Source organism: Dromiciops gliroides, chromosome 4 (genome assembly GCF_019393635.1).
Source record: "Dromiciops gliroides isolate mDroGli1 chromosome 4, mDroGli1.pri, whole genome shotgun sequence".
In the NCBI taxonomy this organism is placed as follows: Eukaryota; Metazoa; Chordata; class Mammalia; order Microbiotheria; family Microbiotheriidae; genus Dromiciops; species Dromiciops gliroides.
The window spans coordinates 496,834,221-496,859,868 of NC_057864.1; the positions used below are offsets into that span (position 1 = coordinate 496,834,221).

Below are 25,648 nucleotides of genomic sequence, written 5' to 3' on the forward strand. Positions count from 1 at the left end.
ATGATTTAATCAAACCTGTAATCATAAGATCAAGATATCACTTGAGTTTGCATTCTTGCATTGGAGATAACTAGCTCATTGGAAATTATGGTAGCCAAACTTATAGTGTAGAGGCTCCCGTAAAACCATCATGGACCAACACAACCATTCTACCAAAGGTGATGTTAAATCGTCCTCATTGCTGATCCAAGGTTTTCTGATCTGAACCCATTCTCTACTTACATCCTTCTATCTGGCATCTTCTCAAAGAAATGGCTATCAACATGGCTTAGCTGTTCAACAGTTTTGGTGAGAATGTAGGCAGTTTTCCAGTGGTAGAAAAAGACTTACAGGAACTGATGCTGAGTAAAATGAGCAGAGCCAAGAGAACATTGTACAGTATCAACAATATTGTGTGATGGTCAACTGTGAAAGACTTAACCCTTCTCCACAATAAGATGATCTAAGACAATGCCAAAAGACAGGTTGAAAAATGCTCTCCACATTCCGAAAAAGAAATGTGGAGTCTGATTGCAGACTGAAGTGGGCTCTTTTCAGTCTGGTTCTTGCCTTTTTGGTATCGTTCTTGCTTATTCTTTCTTGCATATTTTCCCCGTTTTGTTCTGATTCTTCTCATACAACATGACTAATGTGGATACATATTTTGTTTGTTTCTTGGGCAGGGCAATGAGGGTTAAGTGACTTGCTGAGGCTCACACAGCTAGTAAGTGTCAAGTATTGTGGATGTATGTTTAACATCATTGTAAATTATAACCTATATCATATTTTTTGCTGGCCTCGGGAGGGGTGAGGGAAGGCAGGGTAGGAGGAAAATTTGGAACTCAAAAAATATTCTTACATATAATTAGACAAATAAATTAAAAATAAAATAAAAACCCCATTGTTTTAAAAAACCAGTAATATGTGCAACTGAATTTCAAGTCCATTTATCATTTAATACACTACTTGTTATGAGCTACTAGAAAATGAAATATTTTTAATAGTAAGTAGCAACTAATTTTTACTGGCTAGAAAGCTAAAAAAATGAATTTCCATCACTCAGCAAGAGCATTTGTCCAAGCTTCCTTCCATTTTTCACTTCATATATGTATGAGCATTTTCACAGTATTCTGTTTAAAACGCAGAATTTCGTTGGTGATTCAGTGGACATAAGACCTAAATTCCAAACCCACTTCAGAAATTTGCTAGTCCTGTAACTCTACATAAGTCATAGGACTTCTGTGTGCCTCAGTTTTTTCACTTGTAAAATGGGTATTACATTTAAAGTTCTGAGTTCCAAATTTTGTCCCTCCTTACTTCCCTCCCCTCCCCTCTCCCTGAAGTGGTAAGCAATCACATATAAGTTATACATGTCCAATTTATGTAAAGTATTACCATCTTAGTCATTTTGTATATAAGAAAACTTGAATAAAAAAATGAAAAAGTGAAAAATAGCACGCTTCCGTGCCTGTTCAGTCAATATCAGTTCTTTGTCTGGAGGTGGATAGTCTGCTTCATCATTAGTCCTGTGGGATGGGCTGGAATCACTGTATTTGCTGAGAATAGTTGTCATTCACAGTTCTTCATCAAACAGCATTGCTGTCACTGTGCACAATGTTCTCCTGGTTCTGCTTATTTCACTCTACATCAGCTCATACAAGTCTTTCCAGGTCTTTCTGAAACCATCCTGCTTGTCATTTCTTATAGAACAATAATGGTCCATCATCATCATATACCACAGCTTGTTAGTCATTCCCCAAGTGAGGGGCATTCCTTTGATGAGTACCACAAAGAGAGGTGCTATCAATGTTTTTGTACAAATGGGTCTTTTTCTCTTTTGGGGGGTAGTAGAATCCTAGCAGTGGTATTGCTGGACCAAAGGGTATGCACAGTTCTATAGCCCCTTGGGCAGAGTTCCAAATTGCTCTCCAGAATGGTGGGATGAAATGCACATTACTAATAGCACCTAAGTCCTAGGTTTCTCATGAGGATAAAATGAGCCAATATTTATAAAGTACGTGGCACATAGTAAGTGCTTCATCCATGTTAGCTGCTCCTTTCATTTCATTTTGGCTCTATTCTCCCCAACTCTGTTCTCCTCAAATTGTTTTTACGCTCACTCCTCCCTTATTTCTCTGTTACATTAGATGTATTGACAATCAAAACCACTCTCTTCTCCCTAAATCAGCCAAGAGTGGGGTTGAATATCTGTTATTCCTTCTCACACCATCTCCATATTTGTAAACTAGATTCTGAGCTCCTTGACAGCAGGGACTATTTCTTGCCTTCCTTTGTATATTCCGGGCTTAGCACAGTGCCTGAATAGAAGGTGTTTAATCAGTGTTTCCTGATTCAATGATTGGGTCCCTGACTGATAGGAGGCCCTAGCCTCTACCTCAATCCCTGCATTCTGGTGTCTCTCCTAGTAGTTAAGTGCATGTTCAGGCATCAGCCATGTTTCTGTCTCTTTCTCATATCTAATCCCCTCTAAGTAGTCACCTTTCTCAGGTCCTTACACTGATGAAACCTGACCATGTTCAATACTAACATTCTTCATTCAGGCCCCAGGCATCTCACTCCTGAGGTACTACTGCAAGAGCTGCTCCAGTTACCTCAAATGGCCCCCAAACCAGTCATTCCTACCCCCTCCCAGTCATCAAGTTCATCTTCGTAAAGCTCTCAGCTGACCATGCCACCACCTACTCAACCCCCTCCAGTGGCTCCCCAGCAAAAGGATCAAATATCAAATCCTCTTTAGGGCTGTGTGAGCACTTCTTCACCTACCCCTCTGCTACTCTTCCAGGATTCTGTCCCCCTCTTCTCCCCACCTCCCGTATATGCTATAATTCAGGGCTACAGGCCTCCTTTCTGTTCTGTGAACAGGACACTCATCCTCCCATCTCTGTAGGTTTTCTTCCCTCTCCATGTTGCTTAGAAGGCTCACTTGGTCTTTCCTGAAGCCCTAGCTAGAGCCCACCTTCCACAGTAATTTCCCATTCCAGGGGCACCTAGGTGGGACAGTGAATAAAGCACCCACCCTGGATTCAGGGGGACCTGAGTTCAAATTTGCCCTCAGACATTTGACACTTACTAGCTGTGTGACCCTGGGCAAGTCACTTAACACTCATTGCTCTGTCCCCCCTGAAAAAAAATTATTGTGAAAAAGCCAAAAAACCCAAAATAAATAAAATAACTTCCCATTCCCCATAAATGTTAGGGCCTTCCCTCTCTTGACTGGCTTCAAATGATCCTGTCCATAGTGGGTTTCTACATAGTTGCAGGCATGTTGTTTGCCCACCAGACTGTGATCTCCAGGAGAGCAGGGGATATCCCTTGCATCTCTTTATGTCCTGGGTGCTTAGCTCAGGGCCTGGCATGTAGCAAGCACTTAAGTTTTTTTTTTTTTGGACTTGAAGAAATTCTAAGGGAGAGCACACCTTGGGTAGCCTAGTCCCTTTTTGCACTTTCTTTTTTTTTTTTTTTTTTAGTGAGGCAATTGGGGCTAAATGACTTGCCCCGGGTCACACAGCTATTAAGTGTTAAGTGTCTGAGGCCGGATTTGAACTCAGGTACTCCTGACTCCAGGGCCGGTGCTCTATCCACTGCGCCACCTAGCCGCCCCATCCCTTTTTGCACTTTCAAGAGAATTTTATGCCTTCAAATTTCAAACAATAACTTCTTATAGGATCAAAGATGAGCACTGATAGGGAGCTAAAAGGTCATGGAGTCCAACCCTCTCTTTTTACAGATCAGGAAAGTGAAGCTCAGTGATTAGCCCAGGAAGTGACTGCTAATAAGTATCTAAAAAAGAATCCCAAAGCAGGTCTTCCTGCCCTGAAATCTAGCATGTGTTCCACTATAACCCTTAGCAGTCTCCTGTCATCACAGTTCTCATATACCTGCTTTCACCTCACTCACCTGGATAGCAGAGCCTCTGGCCTTCTTGGTCCAGCATCCATGGTACTTCCCTTTGCTCAAAATAAGAGATCATATCTTCTCTGGGAACTGGAAGCCCTGGGCCAGGAAACCAGTTAACAATGAGGATGGAGAGAACCTTATATTCCAGTTCTCTTTAGGGAAAGGGGAGAGGGTCCAGAGCTGGTCCATTTGGAGAGTCACCCCTTTATGTTCACACGTGTGAGTCTGTACTCACCCATTAGTGCTTGTAATGCAAGGAACCCAAAGCAGGATGTGCTGGACAGTCTGTTCTAAGAAATAGCCCCTTCACCCCCATCCTATTAAGCTCTATTCTGAAAGAAACTCCAAACCCCCAAACTGCGTCAAAAGGGTTATTGGCTCAGGGCAGCCTTGAGGCTGATGAAGAGGGACATTGGGAAAAGAAAATCTGGGCTTGGTGCATCTTCTTCATAGAAGGATGGACTCATCCCAAAAAATCTATGACCTAGAAGTTAAGGGGAGCTGGTAGTGCAATGGGGAGAGTCTTGGGCCTAGAGACATCAAGGCCTGAATTTCAATCCAGCCTCAAACAGTAACTGCCTGTGTGTCCCTTGATAAGTCACTTGACCTCTATTTGCCTCAGTTTTCTTCAACTCTCAAATGGAGATAATATCACCTAACTTCAAACGTTATTGTGAGGATAAAGTGACATAACTTTTAAAAAAATTTTATTAATTCATGGAATAACTTTTCAGAACATAGTATAATAAAAATGATGTTTGTACTTGAAACTGTAAATCTACTATGCACAACTTGCTATTCCTTTCAAATAGACATCAAAATTATAATGTAAAGTTATTTCTTCCCTCCCACCCTCCAACCTATTGATGGCTAACAGTTAGGTATGTGTTTATATATATGTATCTTTGTGTGTGAGTATATATGTATCTATATGTATGTATACACACATATATGTCAAATTATCCCATACACATTTCTATTGATCAGTTCTCTCTGGATGTACATAGTACCTTTCTTCACATGCCCTTTAGAATTACTTGAGTTATTTATAATAGTCAAAATGATTTATTTTTTGAAAGTCATTCTTTTTTTAAAATGGTATTTTAATAAATTCATTATTTATTTATTTTGAGTATCCATTGGTTTTTGTTTTTCTGCAGGGCAATGAGGGTCAAGTGACTTGCCCAGGGTCACACAGCTAGTAAGTGTCAAGTGGGATTTGAACTCAGGTCCTCCTGAATCCAGGGCCAGTGTTCTATCCACTGCACCACCTAGCTGCCTCCTCAAAGTCATTCTTTTTTTTTTTTTTTTTTTGCGGGGCAATGGGGGTTAAGTGACTTGCCCAGGGTCACACAGCTAGTAAGTGTCAAGTGTCTGAGGCCGGATTTGAACTCAGGTACTCCTGAATCCAGGGCCGGTACTTTATCCACTGCGCCACCTAGCTGCCCCCCCTCAAAGTCATTCTTAAAACAATTCTGCCATTACAATTCTGCACGTGGCACAGGCACAGCACCTGGCAAATCGTAGGTGAAAATAAATGCTTATTCCATTACCTTCCTCTCCCACCATCTGAGCTGGCATTTGAGGGCAACAGGAAGGAAGATTAAGGACAAACTTGCTATACTTGGGACAACTAGTGCTTTGGGCTACAGATTGATGGAGGTTAAAAAGAAGAGTACTCCCCATACTAGACCTGTTCCACAGAGAAAGGGGTGGCAAGGAAAAGCTGCCTGGGCAGTTTTCAGAGATTTGGCAGACAAAATTCATGTCCAGGTAGAGGTTCAACCAAATAACCCCTGGGATTAGTCCCACATCTAAGATTCTTCTATACTGACTGGATATTTGATCTGACACTAGCCAGAGTTGGTAAGAGACAGCTTCAGGGCCAACAAAGGAGACCTGACACTAGCCAGAGTTGGTAAGAGACAGCTTCAGGGCCAACAAAGGAGACCCTGAGGTTCCTATCACACAATGCAAAGACATTTTGCAGAAAAACCCAAACAGCAGGAGGGCCCTGTGTGTTGGACCCAGGGGACCAGCATTTTTCCCCTTTCAGAAGTTCATGAATGCTCCCAACTTTGCACACTGGGGAATGAAGATGTTCCCTTGAATTGCAGACTCAGAGTTACCAGGGGAAGTGTCCTTACCCAGGGAGAGCAGGTTCCAGGCATTCTCCAGCATGATCTCCTTGTACAAATCCTTCTGAGGATGGTCCAAGAGGCCCCATTCCTCCTGGGTGAAGTCCACAGCCACATCCTTGAATGTTATTAACTCCTAAACCACCAAAAGTCATAGGATGTAGAGATGAAAGATGCTTCAGAATTAAATAGTCCAACTCTCATCAATTTATAGGAGGGAATTGAAGCACAGGTAAGGGATTTGCCCAAAGGTTGTAGCCTTAATGGTGGTCAGAGTCAGCTCTTGAAGCCACAGTCAGTAAGAGCCTGATTGATTTTTTTTTTTTTTTTTGGTGAGGCAACTGGGGTTAAGTGCCTTGCCCAGGGTTACACAGCTAGTAAGTGTTAAGTGTCTGAGGCTGGATTTGAACTCAGGTCCTCTTGCATCCAGGGCTGGTGATCTATCCCCTGTACCACCTAGCTGCCCCAGCCTGACTGAATTTTGAGGGAAGCATTTGATATAACCAACTGTAATAAGGCTGGAAAATGTCTTTCTATGGAATGTGTGTCCCTTTGGAATCAGAAAGTAAGTTTGAGTTTTATTTGTGAGGTAGATGGTTCTGTGGAGGAGAATGAAGGAGAAGGTGATGGGAAATTTCTTCCTCATTAGAACTGATACAAGTCACATGTTCTAAAAAAAACAGTGCAAAGAGTTGGTGAGAAGCTAGCAAGTACAGCAAAGTCCAGGGGTGACATTTTTATGTGATAATTTAAGAGAGAACAGCATTAAAGAAAAGTTCTGTGTCCTGAGAAGTTAGAATACAGTTTTACCTGGATGAAAACATGAAAAGGAATCTAGAGATATCCCTCAGAATCTGGACTGCCTTGGCTGATATGAGACAGCTACCAGCCAAGGGAAGAAGAGTTACTGGATGTTACATCTTAGGTGTTGTGTCATGTGAAATACTGGGGGCACTAGCCCTTTTCTGCCCAGATTATATTATTAACTTGGCTGAGGTTTCTAATACATTGCTACTTATAAATTAGAGGTTATTGCTGCAGTTTCGGCAGCAAGCATGTATGATTAATTTGACCATATATCTGAAAAACTTCCCCACTAGGATATACCCAGCATAGAGACCCAGGAAGAGGGGCTGCGGAGAGTGAGCCCAGGGTAAGAGAGTAAAGAGAGCAGCCCTCCTGTCTCCAAGGATTTCTATCTTCCTTCAGGTAAAGGGGGGTCACCACACATTAATCTAAGCTAACTGGTCAGTATCCTTCAACTCCATTGGTTGACATGACCTGAGGGTGGTCCATATTAAAATGAGCTGTCCTATGCTGACATCAGGACCTAGTGCAAAGACAAACCCTCTGAGGGGAAAGCCTTTCAGATAGGTGCAGTTTCTATTGTCTCTACTGTAACGATTGGAATGACACCACCTGCTGGAGACTTACTATAGAAGAGTTCCACCCATGAAGCGAAGGTCTTTGAGGGCAAGACCAGGAGTCTTTTCTTTAAAAAAGGAAGTGACGCAGGCTAGTGGGAGGAGGAAGGAAGAGACTGGCGCTCAGTCTCACGCTCTTTCCTCTGGACTCCGGTGGAGAGCGGAGCTAGAAATGTGCTCTCCCTTTAATAGATAGGAATCTAGGCCTTTCTCTCTCTTTACCAAATTCTTATTCTCCTTAATAAATGCTTAAAAGTCTAACTCTTGCTAAAGCTTATAATTTATTGGCGATCACTCATTAGATATTTTAGACAGTTTAGCTAGAATTTTAGCCCCTTAACACTACTGTGACAATTGGAGTGATGCTACCTTCTGGAGAGTTATCGTAGGATAGCTCTGCCACGAGGAGAAGGCGTCTGAGGGCAAGCCATGTGGCTTGGAAGGTCAATTCGTTGGCATCAGGAAGTGATGTTTGTTCCTGGGTACATATTGTCTATCAAAGCTATCAGCCAATTAGCTTGGAGTTGTGTGTGGGGACAGGATGTTTCCAGTTTTTACAGGAGGCTTGTGGGAAGAAGGGGTGGTTCTCTCTCTTTTGTCAGGACTCTCGTGGAGGGTGGAGCAAAGATGCTGGCTCCCTGAGATAGATAGATATAGGCATCTAGGCCTCGTTCTCTCTCTTCACCAAATTCTTATTCTCCTTAATAAATGTCTAAAACTCTTGCTAAAGCTTCTAATTTATTGGGGCCAGCTCATTAGATTTTTAGACAGTATAGCTAGATACCAACTTTACACTACTTTACCGAATAAGTCTGGTCTTTAATGCACCTTTGGGCTGGCTCTGAAAAACCAGCCAGAGTTCCTGAGTGTGGGGCACAGGGGTCCCTGGGTTCCCCCAAAACCCATTATTCATAATTGTTTTCTCACAGTGTCAAAATTTTTTTTCATTACTCTCCCCTAAAGAAAACAGTGTGAAATACACAAAGAGCAGTTGCATAGCACCAGTTTGTTGTCCCATTATCGAGTAGGCATGTACATGTGGATACTCCTTCCAAACAAAGAGTTCAAAATTGTTTTGAGTGAAATATTTAAACTTTCTTTGCTCACTGGTAACAGACCTTGTTCATCCAAAGTTTGAGGTCAGATCCAGATTGATTAACTTTTGGTTTCCTGACTCATTAGTACAGGATGTTCTCAGTTTTATTAACATGAGTTTGACAGTTCAGTTTAAGAGCAAAAATTATGACAAGACAGAAAGGCCTGGAAAGACTTGTATGAACAGTGGATAGAGTACCGGCCCTGGATTCAGGAGGACCTGAGTTCAAATCCAGCCTCAGACACTTGATTCTTACTAGCTGTGTGACTCTGGGCAAGTCACTTAACCCCAATTGCCTCACCAAAAAAAAAAAAAAATACAAAAAAATTACTGAAGAAAATAATTCCCTAAGGAACAGATTTGGCCAAATGGAAAAGTAATTAGAAAAAGTAAATGAAGTGTCAAGTGTCTGAGGCCGTATTTGAACTCAGGTCCTCCTGAATCCAGGGCCAGTGCATTATCCACTGTGCCACCTAGCTGCCCCCCAAGAATAATTCTTTAAAAATTAAAATTGAAGGGGGCAGCTAGGTGGTGCAGTGGATAGAGCACTGGCTCTGGATTGAGAAGGATCTGAGTTCAAATCCAGCCTCGGACACTTAACACTTACTAGCTGTGTGACCCTGGGCAAGTCACTTGACCCCAATTGCCTCACTAAAAAAAAAAAAAATTGAACAAATGGAAATTACTGACTCTATAAGACACCAAGATGCAGTAAAACAAAATCAGAAAAGCAAAATATTAGAGGAAAATGTAAAATTTCTCATTGAAAAAATTAGTGATCTAGAGAATAGATGCAGGAAAGATAATATAAGAATTACTGGACTATTTGAAAGATATGACCAAAACAAAAGCCTGGACAATATCTTTCAAGAAATTATTGAGGAAAACTCCCCTGAAATATTAGAGCCAGACTGCCAAATAGATATTGAAAGAATCTACCTAACCAATTTCTCCATTACAATATGATCTTGGCATATAACCCTTTTCTATCTATTCTGTCTTCTCTTCCTCTTTTTCATGTATTGTAATGTCCCACAAAAGAAACATTCTCCTTGAAGGCAGTGTAAAGAATTAATTGTTATTTGAGGTTTTTATGACCCCATCTTTTGGCTAGAATTTGAAAGAAAAACCTCAGCTGTTCACTGGCCTGGGGCTCTGCAAACGTGCTCCACCCACTGGTTGTAGCTGTTGCCATGGCGCTGGCACCTCACATCATCACCACTCCCTGATGCCTACATGGGCCTGGCAAAATTATAATGATTGGAACCCTAGTGAGGGCAGTCATGTGACTGTCATAGCAGCCAGCCAATTGTCATGGGGCTATGTGGGGTGTGCTGGGAAGAAGGGAGTTTTTTTGGCATTCTAACTGGAAGCTGGAAGGCACTGGAAAACACTGCTGTGTATTCTCAGCTGATTCCTGAGTGGTGGTTTCAGGTTGTATAATTTCCCTTTCCCTATTTTATTTCCTTTCCCTTGATCCTACTGATCCTGTTTGTGGTTTTTTTTTTTTTTAAGTTTGTTCTTGTTAAATAAATCCTGCTCTGTTTTGAGGGAGGCTGCTGGTCTCCTTCCTTGCCCCAATATTGTGGCAAGCCCCTAAGCTAACACTCCCCAATTAAAAATTGGTCCCCACAGCAGGATGTCACAAGACTCTATTCATAACAGCCTTCTCTTCATGGAGGATACTAAAAGGGGTTAACAGATAACCCAAGACTTCATCAATAGTAGTGTTGAAAATTAAATATAGTTTTTTTCTGCTGGTCTCCTATAAAAATAATAAACAGATCAGAGAAATTAATTTTATAATATCTCCTACAAAAATTAATAATAATAAACAGAGACATGTCTGCCACAGAACAAAACCAGATCAGAGAACATAATGTCTCCTACAGTATAAACCAGATCAGAGTCAGACAGGAAAAACACAATACCAATTTATTTTGTCCCAAGAAGAAATATAACATGATCCTGCTGGAGACCCTTCCAAAGAAGGGAGCTCAGGGGCTCCCTCTTTCTGAGGGTATGTAAGGCTCTTTGTCCACTGGTTACAGAATGTTATCACTATCAATAGTATGATACAAATTCAACCCAGAAGCAAAAGCAGTTTGGACAATTTCAGTTATAACAAGTATGGAGGAAATACAGAAGCACCATGATAAGATGACAGGATTCCAAAATAGGGTTTGGCAAGGATGAGGACACCCAGAGGTCCCCACAAGACACGGACTTACTGTCCTGGGGAAAGAAGTCACCAGGTAGGGACTTCTATCAGCTGGCTACCTGGGTTCAGTTTGGAGTTCAGTGGAAGAACATTTTGTTCCTAAAACCAGGAGCTTCTGTTTGGAACCTAACCTTTACAGGAACACCATTTAGTAATTCCAATGCCAGTAGGGTGCCTCCATGGACAGCAAGAAAGACAAGGAGAATGAGGAACAGGAGGATGATGGCACCAAACGTGAGAGTGTGAATGGTCCTTCCAAGTGCTTCAGGGAGGAGAGAAGAGCAAGTCATAGGCCTTTGTGCCCTGTGTCTTTAACCTAAAGGCCTGCTCACACAGGCAGGAATTTTGCTGGGATGGGTTTACAGAAAAACAACACTCCTTACTTAGAGAAGTACAGACTTCACCTTGCTCTGTGAACATAGCAGCATCCAGGGCCCATTGGTTCTGGAGCACTATCTCAGCAAGGTGAGGGAGTTTTTTTTTCTCTTGCATGCTGTATGAGAACTCAAGGGAAGATTCCCAAAGAGCTGTGATTCAACAATCACAACCAAGGCAGAAGTAGAAGCTACTCTGCATGCCAAGATGGTGGAGAGAGGCCAGGAAGTTGCCTGAGCTCTCCCATGTTTCCCTCAAAAACAACATTAAATCAAGCCTCTGACACAACCTTCTTACTTGAGATAATTTAGAAGACTTCAGGAAAGGTCTGTCTCACTTGGGCGAAAGGGGAGGGTGGCTCAGCACAGCTCGACACAGAGGCAGCTCGGCATGGCTGAGAGCAATAAGAAGCTGTGCCCCAGGAACAGACTTTGACTTTATAAGTATCATACAATATTGCCATCACTATGCAAAATGTTCTCTTGGTTCTGCTCACTTCACTATACATCTGTTCATACAAGTCTTTCCAGGCCTTTCTGAAATCATCCTGCTTGTCATTTCTTAGAGCACAATAATATTCCATCACCATCATATATGACAGCTTGTTTAGCCATTCCCCAATTGATGGGTATTTCTTTGATTTGCAATTCTTAGCCACCAGAAAAAGGGCAGCTATAAATAGTTTAGTACAAATAGGTCTTTGGGATATAAACCTAGGAGTGGTATTGCTGGATCAAAGGGTATATACACAGTTTTATACTCCTTTGGGTATAGCTCGAGATTTGGTCTCCAGAATGACTGGATCTGTTCACAGCTCCACCAACAGTGGATTAGCATCTGAGCTTTCCCACATCCCCTCCAACATCTAATATTTCCCTTTTTTGTTATATTTGCCACTCTGATAGGTGAGGTGATACCTCAGATCTTTTTTTTTTTTAATTAATTTTTTCTTCCTAAAAGCCTTAGTTGATCTTTCCCCAAACTCTCTACTTGCTCAGGAAGAGAATACACACACACACACACACACACACACACACATACATGTATATGCATATGTATATGTATAATATTTATTTTATATATATAACATCCATGGAGGTTCCAAAGGTTGTTATGCCAGGGTGGGAGTGGGGATAAGCTCTCACTCTCTATAAAATGCTCCAATGGTGTGTGTCTCAAATAGCCTCTGACAACCAAAGCCCAACTCCCGGCCTTCTCATGGCAGAACTGTTTCCACTAACAGGAGAAGGGGAGAAGGCGAGTCATTGGCGCCTTAAAGCCAGTCGCTTTGGGTAGGTGGGGCTCCTTAGCCTTGGCAGGCAACCCGCCTAGGGGAAGGAAACCCTGATTTTAAACCTCTGCTGTCTTGCAGACATATATGGGAAAGGCTTTGGGAGTTAATCCCGAGGAAAAATCAGGAGTCAGAGTCCCTGAGGCAGTTGAATGTTGGACATCACATCCCTCTGGCAAGTCCTGCGGTGGCACTGGTGCCAAACTGTATTGGCTCTGCCTCTCCTTTGAATCCACCAATGTCGCGGAGAGGGAAAACCGGCTGCATGGGCAACAGCTTGTTTTCCATATTGATCTGCCCAGGCCAGCGCCCTGGAGAGGACACTCCAGCTACTCCTCATGGGGTAGATACAACACGGGATGCAGCAGTTACCAGTTATAAGTCACTCAGGAGCTGCGACTCCTATCAGGCTGCACAGCAACACTGTGGCCTGTGGCTCTTCAAGGCGTTGATCCATGGTCATCTGTGACTGGTAGAGGCCTACTACTAACATCCGTGGAACTGAAGGACACTGGTGGCTACCTCCTACTGACAATGTGGGGCACACTTGTAAGTGTGTGCCTGCCTGGCTGGATCCTGTGCTGCCTTATTCAGGATTTCACCAGAAAAGACCCGGACAATTCTAGCAACAGGACCAAATAAGGGAATGTGTATAAGCTGCATATAACCAGCCCCAGCCCCTTTCCAGTCTCCTTACACCTCACCTCACTCCCCTCCTCCTCCTCCTCCTCCTCTCTGACCCAGAGTCACTGGCCTCCTGGCTGATCCTTGACCAAGACCCTTCCTCTCCTGACTCCGTGCCTTTCCAGTGGTGGTCTCCATGCTGGGAATGTTCTTCCCGCTTACCTCAGGCTTCCTTCAAGTCTCAGCTAAAATCTCACCTGAAAACAAAAAGTGTTTCCCTGTCTCTGAAACTCTCAGAGTACCTCCCTTCTACAGCTTGTAGAGCTTGTTTGGACATGGCTGCTGACGTGTTGTCTCCCCATTAGACTGGGAGCTCCCTGAGGGCAGGCACTGTTTGTTCCTTCCTTTGTACCCACTGAAGTTTTGAAGTGTGCCTGGCACAGAGTTGCCATTTTCCAAATGCTTATTGACTGGCCCAAAGAACTGGTAAAGGAGAGGGCCTGAGAGAGAGCTGTGAAGCTTGTGTGACCTGCGGCAGAAGGACATGAGCAGCAGCAGCTGCAGGACAATCTCTGTCTGATGAACACAGTGCAGAGGACAGAAGCTGGGAAACAGAAGAGAGCTTGGAATGTGATATAAAAGAAGGCAAAGGACTTATAGCCAACAGTAATTTACCCAACCAAACTGAGTCCCTTGCTACGGGGGAAAATGACCTTTAATATAAGGACTTCCAAGTATTCCTGATGAAAAGAACATAACTGCTGAGAACTTTTGAACTTCAAACACAAGTGAGGAAAAACATAAAATAGTAAACAAGGTTGAACTACTCTCAGAGACTAAAAAAAGGAAAAACTACTAATATCCAAATATGAGGAGATAATAAGGTGTCCCCTCTGGGATGCCCATCAATTGGGGAATGGCTGAACAAGTTGTGGTATATGAATGTAATGGAATACTATTGTGTTGTAAGAAACGAGGAGCCAATTTCAGAGAAACCTAGAAGGACTTAAATGAACTTGTGCTGAGTTAGAGGAAGAGAACCAGGAGAACATTGTACACAGTACCAACAACATTGTGTGATCAACTGTGATAGACTTGACTCTTCTCAGCAATACAATGGTCCAAGATAATTCCAAAGGAGTCATGATGGAAAATGGTCTCCACATCCAGAAATAAGACCTGTGGAATCTAGAAGGAGACTGAACCAGATTGTTTCTACTTTTTTTGTCTTTCTTTCTTGAGGTTTTTCCCTTTTGTTCTGATTCTTCTTTCACAGCATGACTAATGCAGAAATATGTGTAATGTGATTGTACAGACATAACCTAGATCAGACTGCTTGCTGTCTTGGGGAGGGGGGTTGGGAGGGAGAAAAATTTGGAACCAGAAATCTTAATAAAAAACGTTGAAAACTATCTCTAGGTGTATTTAGAAAATAATAAAATTCTTTTATGATTTAAGAAAAAATAACGTGTCCCACCTGATCTCTATCAGGGCTCACAGAAAGACTCAAATTAGAGAAAAGATGGGAGTGACTCTGTTATGTCTTGATCTGGGTGGATGGATGGAAAGGAGGGTTAGGAAATATCACATAATGAGGGGACACAAGTAGATAACTATACAAACAAGGAGGAGGGAGTGGGTAGGAACATCTGATCTTTGAACCTCAGTCAAAGGAAGGAAGAATACACACAACACAGAGTTGGGTGGAGAAATATATTTGACTCACCAGAGAAAAGGAGGGAAAGGAGAGAAGCAGGGAGGTGGTGGTGGGGGGGGGGGAATTAAAGGGAGACTAGATTAAGGGAGGCATTGGTTCTAAACAGAACAAATTTAGAGTATGTACTGAAATATATACATATATGGGAACTCTGATCAATACAAAGGTGGATGAAGTTCTGAGCACTCACAAAGACATGTTGCTTATCTCCTGGTAGAGAGGCCACACTAGAGGGCAGATTGAGACATCATTTTCTTTAGATGAGACCAAGGAGAAATTTTGTTTCACTTGACCACATAAATCCTTATGATATGGGGTTAGTTTGGGGTTTCTTTGGGGGAGGGGGGGTAGAAAGAGAAGAGAGAGAGAAGTCTAATTTTTGTTGCAAACATTTTTTGAATTTGAAAAATGAAGTGAAACAATATTGTTTCCTAGATCTTCCTGACCACATAAGTAAATGTAAGATGGAAATGACACCTACCTTCCAAGGTTTGTTGTGAGGATCAAGGGAGATGTTGAGAAGGTGCTTAACTCGGTGCCTGCCACTTAGTAGGTACTTCATAAGAAATACTTTTACCCCCCTACAGACAGTCTTGAAATTAGATTGACCACTCACCTGAGGGCTATCAAAGACAGCCTTTGTGAAAGGGCCACTGTCTCCTGGAGTTCTTTCCTTCCCCTGCCACATGGTTAGGACAGTTTGCTTTTTTCCCTGAAAGATCACAAAACTGTCCTGAGGACCTACTTCCATAATGGGCAAAGGCTCAAGGTGCCTCTCTATAAGCAGTATGCTGAGGGCCTCTGGACAAGTTCCTGAGGCTGCCTGGCAACCTAAAGGCCCAGAAAGTCTCCCCATGTGAGATCAGGGTCCTTCAGGTAGGACAGCTCTCCCAGAATGGCACACTGCCACATCTTGCTCTGCTGACCAGATGAACTGCCATATGGAGATGAGGGGAGTTTTGTCTATTCAAGTTAAAGAACTCTAGTGTCTTTTTTTTTTTTTTGGCAGGGCAATGAGGGTTAAGTGACTTGGATAGGGTCGCACAGCTAGTTAAGTGTTAAGTGTCTGAGGCTGGATTTGCACTCAGGTCCTCCTGAATCCAGGGCCAGGGCTTTATCCACTGTGCCACCTAGCTGTCCCTAGTATCCTTTGTTAATAAGAATGTCTGGACCATTAAAAGGAAAGCAGAAGACTGGGAAACAGTTTTGCAACTACAGCAGTAATGAATAAAGGCCTCACTTCTCAAATAGGTGGAGATCTGGGTCCAATTTGTAAAAATTACCAAAGAACCACTAGTTCAGAAAAAGGGGGACTAGGAAAAAGCTTTGTTAACTGTGTCCAAGGTGGGGGGCTGGGCGCAGGAAGGGAGGACTCTTGGATGTTCAAAGGGGGCTGGGTTTGAAGGGAAGCCAGCTGAATCTCTAAGCAGGAGGTGGGGGCAGGGAGAAAGGCCCCCTGGGTCCTGATCAGAAGACTGGATTTCTATGTCTGGGAAAGTGAGACCTAAGGGTAGATCCGGGTGGGTGAGCCAGGAAGTTGGGGGAGTGACTGGGAGTCTGGAAAGGGGTTCAGGGAGCTCATCCAGTAGCCAGCCTCGGGAGGCAGCCCCGGAGGACACTCCCCATGAGGTCAGATGACAATGAGACCCAATGGCAAGGGCAGCCCGCAGAAGCCAGGAAACATGGGGGCCTGGGGCTCACACCTACCTGGGGCTTGCAGGCACAGAGCAGGCTTCCAGAAGGCAGAGCGCCCTGAGCTCCAAGGGAAGAAAGGAAATGGAGCTGGGCTCCCGGGAAGGCAGAGCAGGCTCAGCGCCAAGACTTCCGGCTTCCCGCCGGCCCATTCCCCGGAGGGTCTTCCGAGTCCCCACGGCAGCACTCCGGCCAGTCCCTGAAGCCCCCACAATGGGGGGTCGAGCCCTTTCCTCGCCTCACACCCAGCACCAGGGCTCAAGGACTCGGACCCCTCCCTCCCTAAGCCCTGCCCTGCATCAGGCCGAATGGCTTTTCCACCGCAATCATCCCTACTTCCAGTCTAAACTCCGCCCAGGCCTCCAAACTCCACCCCCTGCTCAATCTCCACCTGGGGCAACGCCCACCAGGCTGGTCATCTCGGAGAGCTCCTCCTCCCCAGGGCCTCCAGCACCTCCCTCCCTCCCACACTTGCCTCCTCCTCCTCCTTCAGAGCAGAAAGACAGCCAGGATAAAGTGCAGCTCCAGATTAAGGGCAAGTAATGGACGCCATGCTTTGGCGAGCTGGCAGCTAATGGCTCTTGGGGAAACTGGGAGGCTCCACACTGTTTGGAACTGTCTATCCAGATTGCCTTGGACAGAGTTTCTCTCAGCCAGATGTGATCTCCCGTTGTATTTGCCATGTTTGACTCTCTACAAGTAGACCAGAACCTCTGCCAAATACACTTAAAATTGGGCATTAAGGCAATATGATCAGGAAGTGAAGAATAAGAATTAAAGGTCATGGGATCAGGATTACTCTATTGTACTCTGAATGCAATCAGGCTAAAGTGTCCAGTTGAGAACTGGATGAAGTGATTTTTCTATGTAAGATAATTCAGAAATCCATTGACCCGAATTGATGTCATTTGGCAATTTTCTTTCATGTTCAAATCTGTAACACTGTTTATATTATTATGCTTCTAATTTTTCTCATATTGCAATGTTTGGGAAACCATTGCATAAGGAATGCTGGAATTTGAAAAGCCATGCTTTTTCCTGTCCTGCTATTCCTTACTTTCACATCTTGCAATCCTGTAGCAAACCTGGTAAAACTTTAGAAGGGGAAGGATGGGGCTTTGCTATTGTGGAAGGCCTGCGGTCAGCAAAGATGCTTTGCAGTTTCCTGACAACCATCCAACCTGACCATTTTTTCAACTCTGAGCTCAGCTTACAGTCCATTATACATGTATGTGTGTGTATGTATATATGCATGTATGTATACACACATATATCCTAGAGAGACAAGCACGCTAGGGTGTCCATCCAAATGCAGGAGGAAATGCAAAGGCACTGACAGCTTGGATCCTGTGATTACTGAGGATACTTTGAGCATTAATGGAGGTCCATGATTCATGTTCCTGTTGAATTCCTTGAAATGTTGGTGTTAAAGAGATTTTTCTTTTTTCCCCCCATTATTTTGTTTTCCCCCAATTACATGTAAAACAATTTTAACATTCATTTTTTTGTTTTTGTTTTTTGGAGGGGCAATGAGGGTTAAGTGACTTGCCCAGGGTCACACAGCTAGTAACTGTCAAGTGTCTGAGGCTGGATTTGAACTCAGGTACTCCTGAATCCAAGGCCAGTGCTTTATCCACTGTGCCACCTAGCTGCCCCCTTAACATTCATTTTTAAACTTTTGAATTCCAAATTCTCTCCCTTTCCCTTCCTCCTACCCATGGAAAAGACGTGGGGTTGAGACAGTTTTCCACAGCAAGTACCAAGTCATCCTTTTCTAATAAAATTGCCTCATATTTCAAAATTCTAGAATCTGTAAACCATCTCCCTGCTTTCTGGTTGAGGATTGTTCTAACTTGGTGAGGAGCGCCCACCACTAGGGCTCCTCCAAGTGTCAGTTTCCTGGTCTCTTTTACTAATAGGGCAGTTGTAGTCACTGCCTGGATGCATTCAGGCCACCCCCTTGATATTGGATTGAATAATTTTGACAGGAAGGCTACTGGTCTTTTTTTTTCCTCCCCAGACTTGTACCAGAACCCCTAGAGCTGCTCCTCTATCTGCATCTAAAATCTGACCAAACAAGTTTGGGGACTCAGTATAACCTTGCAGGAGTACTGTCCACCTGAGCTGCTGCTTTCTCACAGTCTGGGGATCTTCCCTCCTCATAAACACCTTTACTGTTACCCTCAATAATTCCTCCAATGGCTTCTTACTCCACCCCTCAGCTTTTTGTAATTTCTTATTAATATCTGGTCAGGACTTGGTTACAGAGTTTAATTTAAACATTCCTTGTGCTAGTGGACTTTCAGGGTCCATACCTACATACTGTCTTATCTGATCTGTAACGATTGGAATAACGCCACCTGCTGGATACTTACTGTAGAAGAGTTCTGCCCATGAAGCAAAGGTCTTTGAGGGCAAGACCAGGCATCAGGAAGTGACGTGGACGAGTGGGAGGAGGAAGGAAGAGACTGGCGCTCGGTCTGGGGCTCTTTCCTTTGGACGCTGGCGGAGAAGGGAGCTAGAAATGTGCTCTCCCTTTAATAGATAGGAATCTAGGCCTTTCTCTCTCTCTTTACCAAATTCTTATTCTCCTTAATAAATGCTTAAAAGTCTAACTCTTGCTAAAGCTTATAATTTATTGGCGACCACTCATTGGATATTTTAGACAGTTTAGCTAGAATTTTAGCCGTTAACAGATGGCTGACCACGAAGAGGAAAGCTGAACCTCACTTCTGATCTTCTGGTTGGGTAAGAAATTTCCCCTACCCTTTAAACTGCTAAGTACTGGCGTACTGGCTGTGTTTTCCCTTTAAATTTTTTCGAATGGACCTTTTAAACTCCCTAATTACCCTATTTTTGATTTTAGTCTGTTTAACTAGACAAGTGATGTTAATGCTTTGTTTTTGTGGATTTTCTATTTTTCTTTTTATTTTTGTTAGAAGAGCCAGCAACTTACTCACACCAGGAAATATCTCCCCCTCTCCCAACCATGCTTTTTCAGAGAAACCTGAAGAGATTCCTGCAGCTTTTCCCAGTTCTAACACTAATTGTTGCTTTAATTTTGCATGCCTGGAGGCAATGACCCACCCTCTAGAAGCTTTTAATTCCCTAGTGCCTGGAGGCCAAGTGGGGGAAGAGGAATCCAGGCCTGAGTTCAAAATCAAGTCTGATTCAAATTGCGCTGGTCCTTCCCCTCCTCTCCAGACCCCACCCTCTACTCCTCCCATGGCCAAGCCCATAGCTTCCCCTGCCTGGGAAGTCCAGAGATCTGATGCGCATGCTCAACTTTTTCTACCTGCATTTGCAGCTTCAGGCTCAGCCCTTCCCCGGCCTGGCTGTGCTTTTGAGACAATCTTAGAAAACCCTTTAAATTTCAGATATGCTCGTTTTGTTCATAATTTTGCTAACCTGCTTTTGTCTTTAATTAGTAATCTTATAAAGCATTTGTATGGTGAAAAGACTGACAGACAATATAGAGGGGTTAAAGAAGAAAAACTTAAGCTGAATAAGAATGACAATCATCAACATAGTTCAAGACTCTGCTTCTTTTGCCATGGAAGGATATATATTTTACAGAAATGTAGAAGTAAGCAGCAAGGTATTGATATGAGTATTGGGGATTTTAGATATCGGAATCAAAAGTGTTCTGAATTCACTCAGAGTAATAGTATCAGTTCAGAGGTTACATAGGACTTCTATGCTATTATATATACATTTTGAAATTAATGGTATGGGTTTATTTTCATAGAGATTTTCATGCATTTGAGATTGTGTTTTATACTTAGTTTCTAAAACAAGGAGAATATTTGTAAAAGCTTTTTATAGTCATGTGATCAAGTTTATATTTTATAATACTCTTATTAATATTAAGTTCATATTCATTTAGATTTCCCTAGTTTGAATTTCATTGTCTTTTATTGTTCCATGTATATTTTTTTTCTATTTATTCATCTCTAATTTTGAAACATTGCAAGATGGTTTTGATTTCATAATACAATGTTAATTCTAGGAGTATTGTGCTCCCATATTCTGAGTTATTTGTTTTTGTTATTTTTCTCAACTGATTATTTGATCAAACTCTTTAAAGCATTTCCCTGGCAAATTGGTTGCCATGGCAAGTGTAAATTGATTCTAGAAGTATTATTTTTGATAAGCATATTCCAAAAAAAAAAAAAAAGAGGGGAACATTTGTAAAAGTTTTCTTTGGGATTGTGTTGTGCTTTAACTTGTATTTAAATATGTTCAGATTTTTCAAAAAGTAATTGTATACTAAGTTTAAAAAAAAGGGGTATTATTTGAAATTGTTACATAATTATATATTGTGTTCTGAGTCAAGATGTATTCACATTTTTTGCAATCATTTATTATCCTCAATTTTTAAATCCATATGAGACTTGGATTATGGGAACTTATCATTTAAGATATTAATTGCCTTTATTCTGAGTTATCAGATGCCAGTTGGCCAAGATGCCATCCAATCACAAGAGGAATACATGCAAGAGCAGACACTGAACTGTCACATGAGGGGAGAGACATGCATGAAGTCAAGGTATGGCCGAGGGAACGGCTTTTGACTAATGTTGAGGTTGGATTCTCTTGGTTTAATATTTTATTTTATTTTTCCCCACAATATTGTACAGATGGCTGGAAGTATTCATCCCACCCATCTCACTTCTACACCTGGCTTCTATGCTTCCTCCTATATGCCTGATGCCATGGACATCTCAATCCCATGCATCTGATTAAGTCTGACTCAGTTTCCTCCAATATGTTCGGTGGCATGGACATATATTCCATCCACCTATTTTAAGCCTGGCATACTGCATGGGCAGTACATATTGCTCAAGTGTGGGAATGCTCATATCCCATCATTTCTCTGTTCTTTTATGGTAACCCCCATAATTATCTCAGGTGTCATGATAAATAACAGTGTTGAATTTGGCCTTGACATCTGTTACTAATTATATTAGATTTTAAATTTCTCATAATGGCATGAGGATGATTAGGCAGATGATGCAAAAAGTGATGAAACAAAGATAAAAATTATTTTTAATAATTAATATTGCAGCAATTGTCTTCTCAATTACCCTCCAAAAGGGGGGACTATAGTAATATATAATTTTAAAGAATGTTTCAATTTTTGTTTTATTGTATGTTTCATGTGTTAACAACTAAGATTCTGAATTCCCTTAGACATGTTTTTGAGAACTTTCATTGTTTGATTTGATTATTGACAAAGCTATTTTAAAGTTGTGTTAAGCTCAATTTTGTAGGAAATTTTCCTGGCTGATTACCAGCATCCACACATCAACCCCTGAAAAGACTTCCATTCCACAACTACACCTAGAGGACATCTGAGAAAAGACTTTCAGAGACTTTAAATGAACAGTTTTGATTTGTTGTTTTTGTTGTTTTTTTCTCTTTCTGTTATAATATACACCATCTGTAACATGTATTCTCTGCAGAGGCCCTCCCTTTGCAAGACTAATGTCAAAGCGTCGGTTCATGAGGACAAAAAAAATCGCTCCTCTGGACAAAACTTTCCTCTCTTCCTTTTCTATATTGTTGTTCACATATTATTAGTTAGCAATAGTTATCATATTGTTTTTACTGTTCCGTCAAGGAAACATTTTGTTTCTTGAGGAACAACAGGGGGGACTGTAACGATTGGAATAACGCCACCTGCTGGATACTTACTGTAGAAGAGTTCTGCCCATGAAGCGAAGGTCTTTGAGGGCAAGACCAGGCATCAGGAAGTGACGTGGACGAGTGGGAGGAGGAAGGAAGAGACTGGCGCTCGGTCTGGGGCTCTTTCCTTTGGACGCTGGCGGAGAAGGGAGCTAGAAATGTGCTCTCCCTTTAATAGATAGGAATCTAGGCCTTTCTCTCTCTCTTTACCAAATTCTTATTCTCCTTAATAAATGCTTAAAAGTCTAACTCTTGCTAAAGCTTATAATTTATTGGCGACCACTCATTGGATATTTTAGACAGTTTAGCTAGAATTTTAGCCCTTAACAGATCTCTCAGTCTCCCTAAAAACACACAAGGATACTCATCCCTCCCTTGCTGTACATCAAAGGCTTTATTGAGATTCTGACCCTTAGCAACTGACTCTTTTATTCCCTGTATTATCAATTCCCTTAAGTCCTGCATATGATTCCAATGATTCTCATTATTATTATCCCACCCTGGAGCTACATTTGGGAATTTCGGATCAGCTGGGACTACCCCACCCCCAACTCCCCCCTCCCCCACCCCGGCCAGACACATGAAGCCTTTCCCAATTTTCCATTGCTATAGAACTCAAGGCCCCTTCTCCCTCTTGTATTCCACGTGCTCCCACAACTGGGGGAGGGGGACATGGAGGGAGGGGAATGTACTCTAATGGATCCCACTTTGAGCTATTCTCCATGTCCTTAGTTTCTTTATTCCCTAGGGGAAACAGGCTAGTGTCAGACAGCCATAATTTAGCATATTCCCCTTCTTCTTGATTTTAGGGGTTTTTACTATTCACATATACATTTAAGGCTTGACATACCTGATTTTCTTTAGACCCAAATTCAGGCCAAAGGACTGAACTTCCCTCGAGGGCAACCCCAGCCCGTATTAGGCTACAATATTTTATCATTCTCTTTTTGCATTTCCCTCTATACCTCTCAAGTTTATCCCAGCTTTCTAATTTGTCTCCCAAAGGGCTGTCTTCGGGACTTTTGGGAGATGTACTTTCTTCTTTTTCTGTATCACTAGAGGTAGCATTCCCCATCTTACTTTGTTCCTTCAACACAGTCTTTAATGAACCCTTTGAATTCTTGGGAACCAGCCCCACCTGGCACACTGCTTGGCACACCCTGTGCCTATGGACTCAAACTGCCTGGCACACAGGTCAGCACACCTGCCTACAGACTCAAACTGTCTGGCATACCACTTGTCACATCCAATGTCTTTTTGCCTGGGGCAACCACCCTAGTAGTACTCGACTGCCCTTTCTTCCCCTGTTTTGAGAGATTCTTACCCCCTTGTTGAGTGTGCTCCACCCTGTGTTTGTGACATCTCTGCTGAGTTCCTCAGACTCAGGCATTGGGGGGCTCCCTCTGGGCTCCGACGATCGCTCGACCACTCATCCTGTCAAAGAGTGCTGGAACACGGAGGGTCCCCCACAGCTCCTTAAATCTCACTGGGACCTCCAATTGTGAGGGAAAACAATCCTCTTCTCAATAATTCTTGGGAACTGTAACAATTGGAATGAAACCCCCTGCTGGAGACTTACTGTAGCAAAGCTCCACCATGAGGAGAAGGCATCTGAAGGCAAGACATGAGGCTCTTTGGCATCAGGAAGTGACGTTTGCATGTGGGAGGAAGAGGGGGCGAGGCTGGTACTCTCGGGCTCTCATTCGTGTGGACTCTGGTGGAGAGTGGAGTGAAAGATGCGCTCTCCTTTTGATAGATAGATGACTCTAGGCCTTTCTCTCTCTATTTACCAAATTCTTATTCTCCTTAATAAATTCTTAAAAGTCTAACTCTTGCTAAAGCTTATAATTTATTGGTGACCACTTGTTAGATATTTTAGACAACACAGCTAGAATTTTAGCCCCTTACAGAACTCAGCATAGATTGGACAAAGGCTCTTTTATTTCCTTCTTGTGAGGAGGCACCCTAGTGTGCAGCTAGTGGGTGCAAAGAAAGGGGGCTCACAGGCCCTGTTTTATACCCTAGTCCCTAACACAAATGGACCCTCCCCTTTTTCATCATTGGTCTGATTACTCAAGGGTTACAATCTACTCACAAAAACTAGTTAATCAGGATGCAGTATTCCCACCCCTCTTCCTTATATGGGTATATCTCAAGAGTGGACCTTATTCTTCATTATATGGACACAACTCCAGCGTGGACCTTATTGAAACTAGGGCTCCTTGAACCATGTGATTTTGTTAGCCAGAGGGGGGAGGAGAGGATCTGAGACCTTTGTCTTACAAACAGGTCAGGAGGAGTATGATTGACTGTTCTATCCTCATTGAGAGGAGACAACTACCCATTTTCTCACATCTAGGGTCTTGTATTTGAAAGTCTTTCAGTTCAGGTCTCTTCATCACAAATACCTGAAAGTGCTCTTTTTCATTAAATTCCCATTTTTTCCTCTGAAATATTATGCTGTTTTGCTGGGTAGGTGATTCTTGGTTGTAATCCCAATTGCTTTGCCCTCTGGAATATCATATTCCATGCCCTCCGGTCTTTTAATGTAGAAGCTGCTAGATCTTGTGCTATCCTGCCTGGGGCTCCACAGTACTTGAATTCTTTCTTTTTGGCAGCTTGCAATATTTTCTCCTTGACCTGAGAGCTCTGGAATTTGGCTATAATATTCCTAGGAGTTTTCCTTTTGGGATCTCTTTCAGGAGGTGATCGGTGGATTCTTTCAATTTCTATTTTACCTTCTGCTTCTAGAATATCAGGGAAATTTTCCCTGAGAATACCTTGGAAGATGATGTCTAAGCTCTTTCCTTGATCATGGTTTTCAGGTAGACCAATAATTTTCAAATCATCTCTCTTGGATCTATTTTACAGGTCAGAAGTTTTTATTGTGTCTTGGTTTCTCATAATGTCACTGGCTTCCATTTGTGCCTTGGTAGCTCTATTAGTCATACACTGCCTAATTCTCTGTTTTATTAACTTAATTATTACAGTGGTGGAGGGAATGCAGGTAGTAACCCTACCGAAAAGAGTTGAAGAAGGGTATCAAATGATGATCCTTCAATGAGGGATTAAACAAAGTTTAGATCAGCAGATGAGAGAAATGGTGGATAAGATTTACTTGGCATGGGAGGAGAACAATGGGTGAGGAGAGACACAAATGAATAAAGAGATGAGCCAAGGCACATAGGAGAAAGAACCCCAATTGCTTCTACCAGCTTCCATTTAGCCATGAAAACCATCTACCCTCAAACCAAGAATTCCATTTCTTAACAGGTACATGAGTCACCTTCCTAATTTCTGTGGCTATAGCTCTAACTGTTTCATACAACTGAATACCTAATCCTTTCCCAGAGGTATCTTTCAGGAGGAAAATTGGGGCCTCATTATCCCAATATACCATATACTTGTCCAATTCTTGGGAAGACATGTGTAAGCAGTTTTTGGTCACAAATCCAGTAGTGTCCTCTCAAGACTGGTTTTGTTCC

The 25,648-nt window shown here is 42.5% G+C and overlaps 1 pseudogene; it reads right to left on the minus strand.

Moving 5' to 3' along the window:
- LOC122754386 overlaps positions 1-16,884 on the minus strand; it is a 52,736-nt pseudogene extending 35,852 nt beyond the window's left edge.
- Positions 16,885-25,648: the final 8,764 nt, after the last annotated feature.